The sequence below is a fragment of the Rhinoderma darwinii genome, chromosome 7, assembly GCF_050947455.1.
Source record: "Rhinoderma darwinii isolate aRhiDar2 chromosome 7, aRhiDar2.hap1, whole genome shotgun sequence".
In the NCBI taxonomy this organism is placed as follows: Eukaryota; Metazoa; Chordata; class Amphibia; order Anura; family Rhinodermatidae; genus Rhinoderma; species Rhinoderma darwinii.
Window position 1 is genome coordinate 103218013 of NC_134693.1, and position 16035 is coordinate 103234047.

General features: G+C 43.2%; 1 pseudogene; it reads right to left on the reverse strand.

Annotated features, from left to right (window-relative positions):
- Positions 1–6200: 6200 nt before the first annotated feature.
- On the reverse strand, positions 6201–10978 carry LOC142657468 (uncharacterized; annotated as a pseudogene).
- Positions 10979–16035: the final 5057 nt, after the last annotated feature.

Genomic DNA, 16035 nt, shown 5'->3' on the forward strand with positions numbered 1-16035 from the left:
CCGTAGCTGCCCCATACAGTATAATGGCCCATACAGTATAATGTCCACACAGATGCCCCCATACAGTATAATGCCCACACAAATTCCCCTATACAGTATAATGCCCCCATAGCTGCCCCATACAGCACAAGGCCCCCATAGCTGCCCGCATACAGTATAATGCACCATAGCTGCACCATACAGTATAATGCCCCCACAGCTGCCTCATACAGTATAATGCCTCCACAGCTGCCCAATACTAATGCCCCTATAGCTGCCTCCATACAGTACAATGCCCCCTTAGCTGCCACCATAAAGTATAATGACCCATAGCTGCCCCCATACAGTATATTAGTTACATAGTTACATAGTTAGTACGGCTGTAAAAAGACACATGTCCATCAAGTTCAACCAAGGGACGGGAAAAGGGAAGGAAAAATTTCTACACATAGGAGCTAATATTTTTTTGTTCTAGGAAATTATCTAACCCTTTTTTAAAGCCATCTACTGTCCCTGCTGTGACCAGCTCCTGCGGTAGGCTATTCCATAGATTCACAGTTCTCACGGTAAAGAAGCCTTGTCGCCTGTGCAGCTTGAACCTTTTTTTCTCCAGATGGAGGGAGTGCCCCCTTGTTTTTTGAGGGGGTTTTACAAGGAACAGGATTTCACCATATTTTTTGTATGTGCCATTAATATATTTATATAAGTTAATCATGTCCCCCCTTAGTCGTCTTTTTTCAAGGCTAAATAGGTTTAATTCTTTCAATCTTTCCTCATAACTTAAATTCTCCATGCCCCTAATTAGCTTTGTTGCTCTTCTTTGTATTTTTTCCAACTCCAGGGCATCCTTTCTATGAACTGGAGCCCAGAACTGAACTGCATATTCTAGATGAGGCCTCACTAATGCTTTGTAAAGTGGTAATATTACATCCCTGTCCCGTGAGTCCATGCCTCTTTTAATACACGACAATATCCTGCTGGCCTTTGAAGCAGCTGATTGACACTGCATGCTGTTATTGAGTTTATGATTTACAAGTACACCCAGATCCTTCTCAACAAGTGAATCCGCCAGTGTAGCTCCCCCTAGGACATATGATGCATGCAGGTTGTTGGTACCCAGATGCATAACTTTACATTTATCTACATTAAACTTCATCTGCCAAGTGGACGCCCAAACACTTAGTTTGTTTAAATCTGCCTGCAATTCATGAACATCTTCCATAGACTGAACTATATTACATAGCTTGGTGTCATCTGCAAAAATAGAAGTAGTGCTATTAATCCCATCTTCTATATCATTAATAAATAAGTTGAATAATAGTGGTCCCAGCACTGAACCCTGGGGTACACCACTTATAACTGGGGACCATTCAGAGTAGGAATCATTGACCACAACCCTCTGGATACGGTCCTTGAGCCAATTCTCAATCCAATTACAAACTATATTTTCTAAACCTATAGTCCTTAATTTACCCATTAGGCGTCTATGGGGGACAGTGTCAAATGCCTTTGCAAAGTCCAAAAACACTAAATCCACAGCGGCCCCTCTGTCTAGACTTCTGCTCACCTCTTCATAAAAACAGATTAGGTTGCGTTGACAACTTCTGTCCTTAGTAAAACCGTGCTGGCTGTCACTTATAATGCTATTTATTGTCACATAATCCTGTATATAGTCCCTCAATAGCCCCTCAAACATTTTCCCCACGATGGATGTTAAGCTTACTGGTCTATAATTACCCAGGGAAGACCTAGAGCCCTTTTTGAAAATAGGCACCACATTTGCGCTGCGCCAGTCCCTTGGCACTATACCAGTCACTAGAGATTCTCTGAATATTATGAAAAGGGGGACAGAAATAACTGAACTAAGCTCTTTAAGAATTCTAGGGTGTAACCCATCTGGTCCAGGGGCCTTGTGCACATTTATTTTATTTAATTTAGCTTGGACCATATCTACATTCATCCAATTCAGTATATCAACTGATATATTAACAGCACTGGCACCGGCTATATCAGCTGCTCTTTCTTCTGTTGTATATACAGAGCTAAAGAACCCATTTAGTAACTCTGGCTTCTTTTGATCCCCTGTGATCAACTCCCCATTACCATTATCTAGGGGTCCTACATGTTCAGACCTTGGCTTTTTAGCATTTATATACTTGAAGAATTTTTTGGGATTTGTTTTACTATCCTTGGCCACCTGCCTTTCATTTTGTATTTTTGCTAATTTTATTACATTTTTACAGATTTTATTAAGCTCTTTATATTTTACAAAGGCTACAGCTGTACCCTCAGATTTGTATTTTTGAAATGCCCTATTTTTGTTGTGTATTGCCCCTTTCACAGAAGGTGTAAGCCATGTGGGTTTTAATTTGAGTCGTTTATACTTGTTACCTATAGGAATAAATTTTGCACTATAATAACTCAAAGTATCATCAAGTTTATCATTTGTTCCATTATTTGACATTAGTTCTTCCCAGTCCATATCCTGAATTGCAGTCCTCATCCTGGGGAAATTGGCTTTTTTAAAATTAAATGTTTTTGCCCTCCCAGCCTGCGTTTGTTTTTTACAGTATAGGTAAAATGTAACTATATTATGATCACTGTTACCGAAGTTTTCACGAACATTGACATTCCCAACAAGATCTGCATTATTAGAAATGACCAGATCCAACAGAGCTTCACCTCTAGTCGGGTCTTCCACAAACTGGCCCATAAAATTTTCCTGCAACAAGTTGAGGAAATGTCTCCCCTTTGCAGTTGAAGCCGAACCATGACACCAATTAATATCCCGGAAATTAAAATCTCCCATTATCACTACAGTACCCGCCTGTGCAGCCCGCTCCATCTGTTTATATAGCTGAACTTCCATCTCCTCAGTTATATTGGGGGATCTATAGATTACACCAAAAGTAATTTTTTCAGTGTTTACCTCCCTTTCTAGTTCCACCCACAAGGTTTCAACCTCCTCACAGTATTCACTGCCCCCTTAGCTGACACCATACAGTATAATGCCCCATAGTGCCTAATGAAAAAATAAAATAAACCAAGCCCTGATCCCATGATGAGTGGAGGAGATCTCTCTGCTCCTCCACTCTGTACTATGAGTAACTCGGCGCAGACAGGTGCGATGACATCGTCTGTCTGTGCCGAGCGGCTCACAACTGCTTCATACAGTGAATGCTGAAGCAGGGAGCTGACCTTTCCTTGCTTCAGCATTGGATTCAACTGCATCTGCGTCCTGAGGATGCAGATAAAGTTGATACTGGGGCATACCACTGGCCGCCCGGGACAGCGGGACACCGCCCGGAATCCGGGACTGTCCCGCTGAATCCAGGATGTTTGGGAGGTATGGGACAATCACTTTCAGGTACACTCACAAGCAACAGATTTCCAGTGTAGGAAATGTTGCAGATTTTCATTTATAAAAATCTCATTCACATACTGCAGAAAACAACCCCATTCAGATGTATAGAATACATTTCTGCCACAGAAGATTTTCAGTAAGGGTATGTCCACACGGCTTATTTTCGGCCGTTTTTCGAGCCGTAAATGCCCGAAAAACGGCTAAAAAATCAGAAGCAGAACGCGTCCAAACATCTGCCCATTGATTTCAATGGACAAAACAGCTTTCTGTTCCGACAGAGCATTTATTTACGCGGCCGTTTTGAAAAATGGCCGCGTAAAAAAATGCCCGCAAATAAGAAGTACATGTCATTTCTTGAGCTGTTTTTGGAGCCGCAGAAAACGCTGTGAAAAACACGACTTTGAATAAAAAACAGCTGAAAATCGTTTTTGATTTTGTGTGTGCATATACCCTGAAGGACAATTTAAAAACCTTACTACTTTCACGGTATAAGACTAGATTCAAAAATTGCGTATTTGTTGCAGATATTGTTGCAGATTTGTTGCGTATTTGTTGCAGATTTTTGAGGCAGAAGTGGTTTTAAAAGGAATGGGAAATATAAAGGAAAAACTTATACTTCTCCTTCTTCCTGGATCCACTTTTGGCTATGGTTAAAATATCTGCATCACAATCTACAACAAATACGCCATGTGTGAATCCAGCCTGAGACCCCATGCACACATATCAAATTTTTTGTGAATATTCCATCTGGATTTGCGGGTGGAAAATCATCAGCAGAAGACTGTTGCAGGCAAGTCGATGAGATTTAAATAAACTCATCCACATGCTAATAAAAAAAAATTCCCCATGGAAATCAGAGCATGCTGCAGATTTTCAAATACACAAGATGCGTATTTTGTTCTGGATGTTCACTGCGGATTTCACACTTTTCTGCAATAAAATAACTGAACCCTATGGTCTCATTCAGACGGCCATGTTCAGACCATGATATATGGACCGTATGTCGGCAGTATTTCCCGGACCGAGCACAGTTCAGGGAGCCGGGCTACTAGCATCATAGTTACCTATGAATCTAGGAGCCCCTGCCTCCCTGCGGGAATACTGTCCCGTAATGAAAACACGATTACGGTTTGGGACAGTATTTTCACAGGAAGGCAGGTACTCCTAGCATCATATATAACTATAACTCCCTGAACTGTGGTCGGTCTGGGAAATACTGACAACATATGGTCCGTATATCACAGACCGAACACGGCCGTCTGAATGAGGCCTAACTGAACCAAGAAATAATCTTTTGAATTCACCCTCCCATGAGAATTCTTGTCTTCTATAACAACTGCCTTAAGTTATTTACATCATCAAATTGTTACATTTCAGACACATTCCTAGTGTCCTGCGGTAACAGGAGGCCAGCAGCATGTCCTGGTTTCAACTGCATCTTCGTCCTCCGGATGCAAATACAGTTGATTCCAATAACAGAGCAGGGAGCTGTCAGCACCCTGCTCCACCATTCACTATGTAATGCCAGCCGTGAGCGGCTTTGCACAGACAAGCACAATGCAGTGACGACATCACGCCTGTTTGTGCTGAGCTACGCACCGACCAGAGGATCTCGTCCACTCGTTGTGCGAACGGGGCTAGGTGAGTATTTACGTCATTATTTTTGTTAGACACTATGGGGGCATAATACTTTGTGCTGGGCAACAATGGGGCATTATACTGTTTGGGGGCCACTATCAGGGCATTATACTGTGTTGGGGCACTATGGGGCATCATTCTATGTGGGGGCACTATAGAGGCATTATACTATGCTGGGGCACTATTGGGGCATGATACTGTGTGGGGGGCTACTATGGGGGCATTATACTGTGTGTGGAGGCACTGGGGGCATTATACTGTGTGGGTAGGCAGTAAGGGTATTATACTGTGTGAGGAGACACTATGAGAGAATGATACTGTGTGAGGGGGCACTATGTGGCCATTATATTGTGGGGAGGCACTGGGGGCATTATTCTGTGTAAGGGAGGTACTATGGGGGCATTATACTGTGTGTATGGGGGCATGATATTGTGGGGGGCACTATAGGGCCAATATACTGTGTGGAGAGGCACTATAGGGGCATGCTACTATGTGGGGGCACTATGCAGGCATTATATTGTGGTACGGCATGTGTGGTATTATACTGTGTAGGGAGTAACTATAAGGGGGTGATACTGTGTGGGGGGCACTATGGGAGCATTATACTGTGGGAGGAACTATGGGGTATTATACTGTGTGGGCTGAACTGGGTTTGTATGGGAGAGGATTGGGCAGGGTTAGTGGCGCGGTTTAACGTAACAAAAATTGCTGTGACGCATAAAGTTGTCTCTCTTTGCAATACTTAAAAGTTGGGAGGTACGGTAAGCTAAGGGGCCTCTCACTACAGGTTGCCATATAACTGTCTTTGTCTGTAGGAAAAGGGGATAAGCATTGTAATGATTTCAGGCAGGTCTGTTCCAGACAAAGAACATAGTATATTGCTCCCTGTATGCTGCCTTTTTGGGCTTGGTAGAGGTTGTCTGTGGTGTTCTTCAACTTGATTATTGATAGGACATCCGTAAAAATATGTGCCTCCATTATCATTACTTTATCTCACACTAGCTTTCATACCCGGCGTTGCTCGGGAGGTTGACTTATGGTATAGATAGAGTAAAAGCTCACTATTTAAATACCTCTCAGTATGAATTTAAATGCTACCTCTCGATATGAATTTAATTGCTAGAGAGTGTAAATAATGTTATTGGAAGCATAAAAGAAATGAAATGAAGCAATATATTTATTAGAAATTTATATAGTGTTGATTTAGGACTGCATGTTTCTATTTCAACGCTTTCTTGTAAACAATGTTTTTTGTCTTTTGATCCGGTGCCAAGATGTAGAGATTCTTTCCAGTGCCGACTCTGGAGCAAGCAACATATACAGTGAAGGAAATAAGTATTTGATCCCTTGATGATTTTGTAAGTTTGCCCACTGTCAAAGACATGAACAGTCTAGAATTTTTAGGCTAGGTTAATTTTACCAGTGAGAGATAGATTATATATATATATATTAAAAAAAAAGAAAGAAAATCACATAGTCAAAATTATATATATTTATTTGAATGTGCACAGAGAAATATGTATTTCATCCCCTACCACCCATTAAGATTTCAGCCTCCTCCAGACCAGTTACACGCTCCAAATCAACTTGGTGCCTGCATTAAAGACAGCTGTCTTAAATGGTCACCTGTATAAAAGACTCCTGTCCACAGACTCAATTAATCAGTCTGACTCTAACCTCTACAACATGGGCAAGACCAAAGAGCTTTCTAAGGATGTCAGGGACAAGATCATAGACCTGCACAAGGCTGGAATGAGCTACAAAACCATAAGTAAGACGCTGGGTGAGAAGGAGACAACTGTTGGTGCAATAGTAAGAAAATGGAAGACATACAAAATGAGAACTCAGCCGAAAACTACACGGGGGGAACTTGTCAATGATCTCAAGGCGGCTGGGACCACAGTCACCAAGAAAACCATTTGTAACACATTACACCATAATGGATTAAAATCCTGCAGTGCCCGCAAGGTCCCCCTGCTCAAGAAGGCATATGTACAGGCCCGTCTGAAGTTTGCAAATGAAAATCTGGATGATTCTGAGAGTGATTGGGAGAAGGTGCTGTGGTCAGATGAGACTAAAATTGAGCTCTTTGGCATTAACTCAACTCGCCGTGTTTGGAGGAAGAGAAATGCTGCCTATGACCCAAAGAACACCGTCCCCACTGTCAAGCATGGAGGTGGAAACATTATGTTTTGGGGGTGTTTCTCTGCTAAGGGCACAGGACTACTTCACCGCATCAATGGGAGAATGGATGGAGCCATGTACCGTCAAATCCTGAGTGACAACCTCCTTCCCTCCACCAGGACATTAAAAATGGCTCGTGGCTGGGTCTTCCAGCACGACAATGACCCGAAACATACAGCCAAGGCAACAAAGGAGTGGCTCAAAAAGAAGCACATTAAGGTCATGGAGTGGCCTAGCCAGTCTAGAGACCTTAATCCTATCGAAAACTTATGGAGGGAGCTGAAGATCCGAGTTGCCAAGCGACAGCCTCGAAATCTTAATGATTTACAGATGATCTGCAAAGAGGAGTGGGCCAAAATTCCATCTAACATGTGTGCAAACCTCATCATCAACTACAAAAAACGTCTGACTGCTGTGCTTGCCAACAAGGGTTTTGCCACCAAGTATTAAGTCTTGTTTGCCAAAGGGATCAAATACTTATTTCTCTGTGCACAATGCAAATAAATATATATAATTTTGACAATGTGATTTTCTGTTTTTTTTTTTGTATAATCGATCTCTCACTGGTAAAATTAACCTAGCCTAAAAATTCTAGACTGTTCATGTCTTTGACAGTGGGCAAACTTACAAAATCAGCAAAGGATCAAATACTTATTTCCTTCACTGTAGTTGCCCATGGGAAAAACAGGGACTTTGAAGGTGTATTCCTGCCACTTTCAGGGATTGACCTTGAGCCTTGTTAATTGCCATTGCGAAGGCTAGGTGTACTGGGAACTGTTGCCACTTGAACTCGAAAGGAACATCATTTGGAGCGAGTGGAATGCGAGGTATAAAGACAACTTCCCCCTTGGTACATTCTGTTAGTATGGTGGCCTCGATGACGTGATCCATCAACTTCTTGACACACAGCCTCGTCCCGTTGCAAAGTTTCGGAGCGTCAATGTTTCTCAACAGCATGATAGGTGAGCCAACCTTCAACATCAATCGAGAGAGTTGAGAAATTCTGTCAGATAGTACACCGCCTGATTGGGGTCAATAACTGTGTCGGTGGACTTGTACAGCTTTTCTTGACCTGGCAGAGTCATTTGAATTTGCTGATTGATGTCGTTCACAGAATCATTCTTTGGAGCCAGTATTGCCCGTTGACATAACCATTCATGATCTCTGTAGTTGAAGGCGATGTTGGGAAAGACACTGTTTGTAAGCTCCTCAACCGACTTGGGAAAATTTGCGAAATTATCATGGAAGCTGATCAGATCCATCCCATTGCCAACTTGAACATCTCCATTCCCCAGATTGAGTAATCTGCTGGCAAACTCACCAGCTGTGGCATCTCCATTCAGATGAACTCGCATATTGGTAGTCAGACTCATCTTCTTCACATGCCTCCACAACACCGACTGCTTCAAGCAAGCTTTCAATTAGTTTGCTGGTGTTCCCTTTGGAACAATAGGCAACGTCTGAGGGAAATCACCGGCCAACACCAAGATGACACCTCCCATGACTGTATTGTTTCCACGCAAGTCCTGCAGAGTTCGATCCAGATATTCAAGCACCAACTTGTTTGCCATCGTGCATTCATCCCAGACAATCGTCAAACATTCTTGCAGGACATTTGCCACGCCAGTACCTTTGCTGATGTTATAAACAGGAGACGCATCTCGAGTCAAGTTGAGCGGTAATTTGAACGCTGAATGCGCAGTTCTGCCACCATCAAGCAATGTTGCCGCAATGCCTGAGGAAGCAACAGCCAGAGCAATCCTGGATTGTCGTCGGATCTTTGCCAACAACAGGTTTATGACAAACGTCTTTCCTGTTCCGCCAGGAGCATCCAAGAAGACAATACCACTGGTGTTTTTCACAACCATGTCCAAGATCTGATTGTACGCTGTCGTTTGGTCAGTAACCAAAAGAGGTTCATTCGTTGTAAGATAAGTCTCCAGAACGCTCATGTCATATCTTGTTTCTCAAAGCAATTCCCATCCAAGTCTTTCATCGTTGTTCCTTTCCGTCGGGGGAAGTCCCAGTTGCTCAAGTCCCTTTCCAACCATCATGAGGGTCTTTTCTTTAAGTAGGATCAATGACATGTTGAACATTTGCGGAGTACAGCTGTCCAATTGGAGTCCCGGGTTTTGCCATCGTGCTTGCAGAAGAACATCCTCCGAGAGGTGCTCTTTGTACTTTTCCCAACGTTCAAGTGGCTTGGATGTTCCACACGTCATGAGTATGACAGCAAATAGGTTTCGTAAGCTTGCTGGTAATTGGCAGGTTGCTGCTTCCTCTAAAGTCTTGTCCCAATGAGAATCACTCTCAAGTAGTCCCCTTTCTTGACATGCTTGCCGATAGGTTGTACAAACATGGTCACCAACAGTCTTGAGGCTAACAAATGATGTCGGGCCTGCTACTCTGTGAAGAAGCAACCGGAGGGGAAGAAGCACTCGTGGTTGTTTGGGTGCACTGTGTAGACTCTGCCAAGAGAATCATTTGACTTGATTCCAAAATGACCTTCAACTGGTGTTCCTTGGACTCTTCGCTTGAAAACTCTTGTAGTTTTATTCCACGTATAATACTTTGGAACATCGCAGTATAGGAGTGTTGTTGCAAAGTCATCTTGTTGGCAAAGCTTGAGGAATGCTCTCAGCGTGGTGTCGGATAGCGGTCGTGAATTGGAAAGTCCAAAATTCGCCATACAGCCTCATTGCTACTGATGTAACGTCCAGTTTGGAAGCGATCGATTTCATCAATTGTTCTTTCTTGTCCTTCTTGGCGATTGATTTCATCAGTTGTTCTTCCTTGACTTTCCATGCCAAATGCTGCTTGATCCGATCCTTTGTTAACATATTTGCAGATGTACTTGATCGCCTTAACTGAGTTGCAATATTCAACATTGAAGTGAGATTGAAAGGTCTTGGAAAGAAATGGCTAGTAGGGTACAATCCATCTGTTGTCGACCTTGATGTCCTGGTAACTATTGGCAATCTTCATCTTCATCAATGCAATGAACCCGCCTTCTCCCACTTTTCTTCTGCGATAAAGTGGATAACCATCATTTCCAGACTGAGTTTCATGGATCAGCATTCTTGGGAATCTTTTTGTACAAAAGCCATCTTTCATGCATGAGGAGCCTGGATTCAGTCTTCCACATGGTCCATGGACCATGTTCTTCATGATGATGTCGAAGAGCTTTTGATCTTCTTGTGCATTTGGGATCTCTGAACTAATGACAGAATCGATCTGATTTGGTCGGATCTTCTCCTTCAGCCAGATCAGTATATGTGCGTGAGGCAAACCTCGTTTTTGCCATTCGATTGTGCACGTGAAGCATTGAGTTTCTCCAAATACCTTGCCCTTCGTGAGGACATTCATGAACTTGATAATCTTTTTTTGAAAGACTTAGGCTACCAGATCGTGTCTATCAGTTGCCGATAGTTCTGGCAAGAGCTCTTGGTGAATTTCTTTCCATGTTGGGTTGCACGTAAAAGTAATAAACAGGTCAGGCCTTTCGTATTTTCGCACATATGTCATGGAGTCTTGAGTGTATTCGTGCATATGTCGAGGGCTCCCTGTGAAGCTGGAAGACAAGATAACCATCTGACCAACATTGCTCGTGTTTCCATCGTTGATGACAGCATCTCGAAGGTGGATATAGCTTTCAGCGCAAAATGCCTTCTGATTGAAACGGATGAAGCGAAGTCGCTCCGTTTCGATTTTGGCATACATATCAACCAATAACTGATGGAAAAGATTTTGGCACATCAAGAAGTGATTTGAATGGCTCGCCCGCATCATAATTCGATAGGCGTAGAAGGCCATGCACAAAACATTTTTCCCGGCGGTAACATTTCCGGTACTTGGATTTGTTTGGAAGATTTGAATATCGTATCCCTCTTCGCCTTGCCAAAAGATCAGTGGGTACTGAAGTGCGTCATATGATCGATGGGCTTCAGAACCTCTCTACAGTTGATTATCACGCTTCTGCAGTACAATATCCCGATTTTCAAATTCCCCAACGATGATGACAGCAACTTTATTGACAGTTGGTGCGTTGTATCGCCGCTCATGCTCTCCTGTTGGCCTTCGGTCAGCCTTGATGACCACTTTGTAGTTATCCGAAGTCATCATTTCCAAAGAGCTCTTGAATATCTCAACAAAAAAGTAATGTTCGTGAAGCATATGCTGCAGTTCCAGCAAAATGTCGGCCCGAGTTCCAGGGACGTTGCTCTGTCATTGCTGAACTTGAAGCTTTTCATCGCCCATTAAATAAATCTGCAAGAAACTTTGGTTCATTGGGCAATGGCAGGAGCAATCCAAGTCGATGGCAAACGTGTCCCTGAATTTTGAAGGTGGGCATGAAGCCTCTCTCTCGAATTTCGTTCACACCAAACAAAGTCATCTGAAAGCAAGAGTTGTAGCGCCTCAAATTTCACAGAAATTACTTGGTTTAGGGAGTGTTCGCAGTCATCAGTGACTCGAGTGGTTCTGGTGTTGCAGTAAGTGGGGGGTACTTGAACAATGCCAGGAGAGCAGCACATGCCAGGTGGCTCTGACTTCCACTTCTGGGCTTCACAATGTTCACAGGTCGTATCCATGTTTCCAATATTGACCAAGACGTGCAGATCATATTCAATTGTTTGATCGTATTGCATAGCAGCTTTGTTCATGCAATCCAAAGATGTTCGTTGAGAAACAATATTTCTTGCGCCTTGTGCTCGAACGTGACGATCAGTTGCTTGAGGTCTTTCTTCAGCTCTTGTGGTCGCTTGTCGCAATCTTTGATCTTCAAGCCGAGCATTGGTGATTTCTGGCGTTTCTGCTGCTCGATGTATTCTTTGAGCCAAGCGTCGACCTTCTCTTTGTTCAGGAGTTTTTTTTTTGGGAGCCATGGTCAGTGAAAAGTAAATTTCAGTAAAAGTGACTTTTAAACTTGGCAAAAGGACGCAAACTTTGTTCGATGTCCAATGCAATCACAAATCGCTATTGGTTTGTTTTTCAACCAATCAAAGTGACTTTTGAACCAATCAAAATCTGCAAAAGGAGGCAAACTTTGTGAAATGTCCAATCCAATCAAAAATCGCTACTGATTTGTTTTACAACCAACCAAAAATCGTGTTGGTTTGTTTTTCAACCAATCAAAAATCGCTATTGGTTAGCTTTTCAATCAATCAAAAATCCCGATCAGGCAAGTGTGTACTTCGATGCAAATTGAAAAGTGAATGGCAGTGAAAAGTAAATTTCAGTATAAATTCAAAGCGATTTTTAATCCAATCAAAAATCGCAAAAGGAGGCAAACTTTGTTCAATGCCCAATTAAAAATAGCTATTCCCTGATCGGGCTTCAAACAAACACACCTTATATAGTTCTATCCAATATCGGGCTGCTTGCACCAACTGCCTTTGACTGTAAGGCTGGGTTCACACGAGCATGTTACATCCGTGATGGACGGAATATATTTTGGCTGCAAGTCTCAGACCGAATACACTGCAGGGATCCGGGCTCCTAGCATCATAGTTATGTACGATGCTAGGAGTCCCTGCCTAGCTGCAGGACAACTGTCCCGTACTGTAATCTTGTTTTCAGTACGGGACAGTAGTTCCACGGAGAGGCAGGGACTCCTAGCATCGTACATAACTATGATGCTAGGAGCCCGGCTCCCTCCAGTGTGTTCGGTCCGGGACTTGCGGCCGAAATACGTTCCGTCCATTACGGACGTAACATGCTCGTGTGAACCCAGCCTAGCAAGATGGCTGCCGTCACCATAGTAACCAGCACAGCACAGCACATTGAGCCGCATTTATCAAAACTGTTTAACTGGTTCCCGACCGCTGGCTGTATTTTTTTACGGCCAGCGGTCAGGGTCCTTAAAACCCGAGCCATAGACTTTTTACGGCTTGGGTTTTAACTTGCTGCCCGCGCGATCGGGCAGCTGAATGTCGGGTCTCCGGCTGTTAGTGACTGCCGGGGACACTGTCTTCTCCGATGTCTTTTTACACAGCGCTCAACGAACTCTGTGTATAGGAATAGAGACAGCAGCAGCGGCGCTGTCTCTATTCCTCCCGGTGATCATGTGACTGGTCACATGATCGGCGGGTGCCGTTAGTGGCAGACTGCTGCTGGGTCTAACTAGACCCAGCACAGCCCTATTAGTGACAATCGCAGCCCCAGTTACAGTGGAAAAACATGGTGTAAAAGAAAGAGAAAAAAAATATATAAAGTTCCCCAAAGGTCGTTTTTGACCTTTGGGGGACAGACCATAGTAATAAAAAAATAATAAAGTAAAGTGCAAAAAAAAATGAAATAATAAATGCACATAAAACACCCACCCCAAAAAAAACTTTCCCCCCCCCCTGCCAATCAGCTAGCGCTGACCCAATTACCCTAATATAGACATGTAATATATTAAGATTTACGGTAGACAATGACGATCACAAATAAAAGGTCTATTTTAGGGTAAAACTATGTTATTACTAAAAAAAATAGCTGAAACGTTAAAAAGCTTCTTTTTTTACTATTATTTTCAAACTTTATGAATAAAAATTCTAAAATAGCAAAAAAGGTGCGTATAAAAACAATCAAAAATGAAACCTGCATTGTCTACGGAAAAAACTTCGCAAAAATCACGTCGTTAGCCCAACAAATAAAAAAGTTATAGCCATTTAACTAACACGTGCTAGAAATGGCTAAACGGTGTCTGGTCCTGAAGGCACAAAATAGCCCGGTCCTGAACTGGTTAATAGAAAAACATATCCTGTGGCCCATAGCAACCAATCGAAGCTCAGCTTTCATTTTTTTCCCCACTGCACTGGAAATATGAAAGCTGCACTGTGATTGGTTGCTATGGTCAATAAATCCAGTTTTTCTATTAGACAGTTGTGTTAAATGAGGTTCAATCTTCTCCCATAAGTTCCAAGATGTCTGCCATTGCAACCAGCACAACATATTGTTCTCATATAAGGCACAAGACGGCTGGTATCACCATAGCAACCAGCACAATGCATTCTTCTCATATAAACTACAGTGGCTCTCATTATGAGACATATATAACATTGTAATTTTCAGTAAACACTAACATTGAAAGTCTAATTTATATCAATAACCAAAAGAATTGTCTGTAACATGGATATAAAGTTATAATGGATTGTGTCCAACAGAGGCGTAGCTAGGTTCTCCAGCACCCGGGGCAAAGATTCAGTTTGGCGCCCCCCCCCCAACCTCTTTCCCGACATCTCATTCCCCCTCTCCGTGTTTGTTTTCTCTACCAATCGACGTGTCATTTCTTTTTATGTAACGCGAGCATAAAATTATTTGTACATTTCACAAGCAATATGGTTCTATACACAACACCAGAACCAAGCTCGGTACATATATACAGCCCCAGAACAAATACAGCTCAATTTAGTGCAACCCCTGCCGTATAGGTTTGTACGGCGTAAAACTACAGCTCCCAGCATAGCCCGAACAATGGTAAGTATATGCTGGGAGATGCCGTTTCACAAAAATAAATCCTATCATAATCATACCACCCATCTTCTCGTTGCAGATCATACAGTGACTACAGTGCTGATTAGAGGCAGAATAAACATTTACATTAGGTGACTCACCGGTGACGTCTCAGATTCTAGTTCTTTTTCTCCATCCGGTCCAGACCTCTATGATGACTTCTCCCGGTCACAGCCCATTTCTGCAGTTTGCTGCTCAGATGTCTTCAGCTTCTCACTTTACCAACATTTCTACACCTATAAATGAAGATAAAGTTATCATTATACCACACACTACGCCCCTAAATATAATAGCGCCAAACACTGCACCTCTAATTATAATAGCACCATACACCGTGTCCCACACACACACACACTGTGCCCCCTGTAGATAGTGCCTGCCATAGAGCCCCCTGTAGATAGTGCCTGCCATAGAGCCCCTGTAGATAGTGCCCCCATATAGACCACCCCTGTATATAGTGTCCCACAAATAACTCCTCCTATATATTGCTCTACAGATAGCCCACCCCTGTATATAGCCCCCTGTAGATATAGCCCACCCCTGTATATAGAGCTCTACAGATAGCCCAACCATGTATGTAGCCCCCCTGTAGATATAGCCCACCCCTGTATATAGTGCTCCACATATAGTCCACCCCTGTATATAGTGTTTCACAGATAGCCCACCCCTGTATATAGCCCCCCCTTGTACATATAGTCCACCCCTGTATATAGTGCTCCACTAGATAGTCCACCTCTGTATATAGTGCTCCACAGATAGCCCACCCCTGTATATACTATATACAAGGGTGGGCTATCTGTGGAGCACTATATACAGGGGTGGACTATATGTACAAGGGGGCTATATACAGGGGTGGGCTTTCTGTGGAGCACTATAGGGGGGGAGCTATTTGTGGGATACTATATACAGGGGTGGGCTATATCTACAGGGGGACTATATACAGGGGTGGGCTATATCTACAGGGGGACTATATCTACAGGTGACTATATATAGGGGTGGGCTATCTACAGGGGGACCATATCTACAGGGGGACCATATCTACAGGGGGACCATATCTACAGGGCTGGGCTATATCTACAGGGCTGGGATATACACAGGGGGGCTATATATACAGGGGTGGGCTATACACAGGGGGCTATATCTACAGAGGGGGGCTATACACAGGGGGGCTATATCTACAGGGGTGGGCTATATACAGGGGTGGGCTATATACAGGGGAATATATCTACAGGGGGCTATATCTACAGGGCTGGGCTGTATACAGGGCGACTATATCTACAGAGGGGTCTATATACTGGGGTGGGCTATCTATGGAGCACCATATACAGGGGTGGGCTATATCTACAGGGGGCTATATACTATATAACCCACCC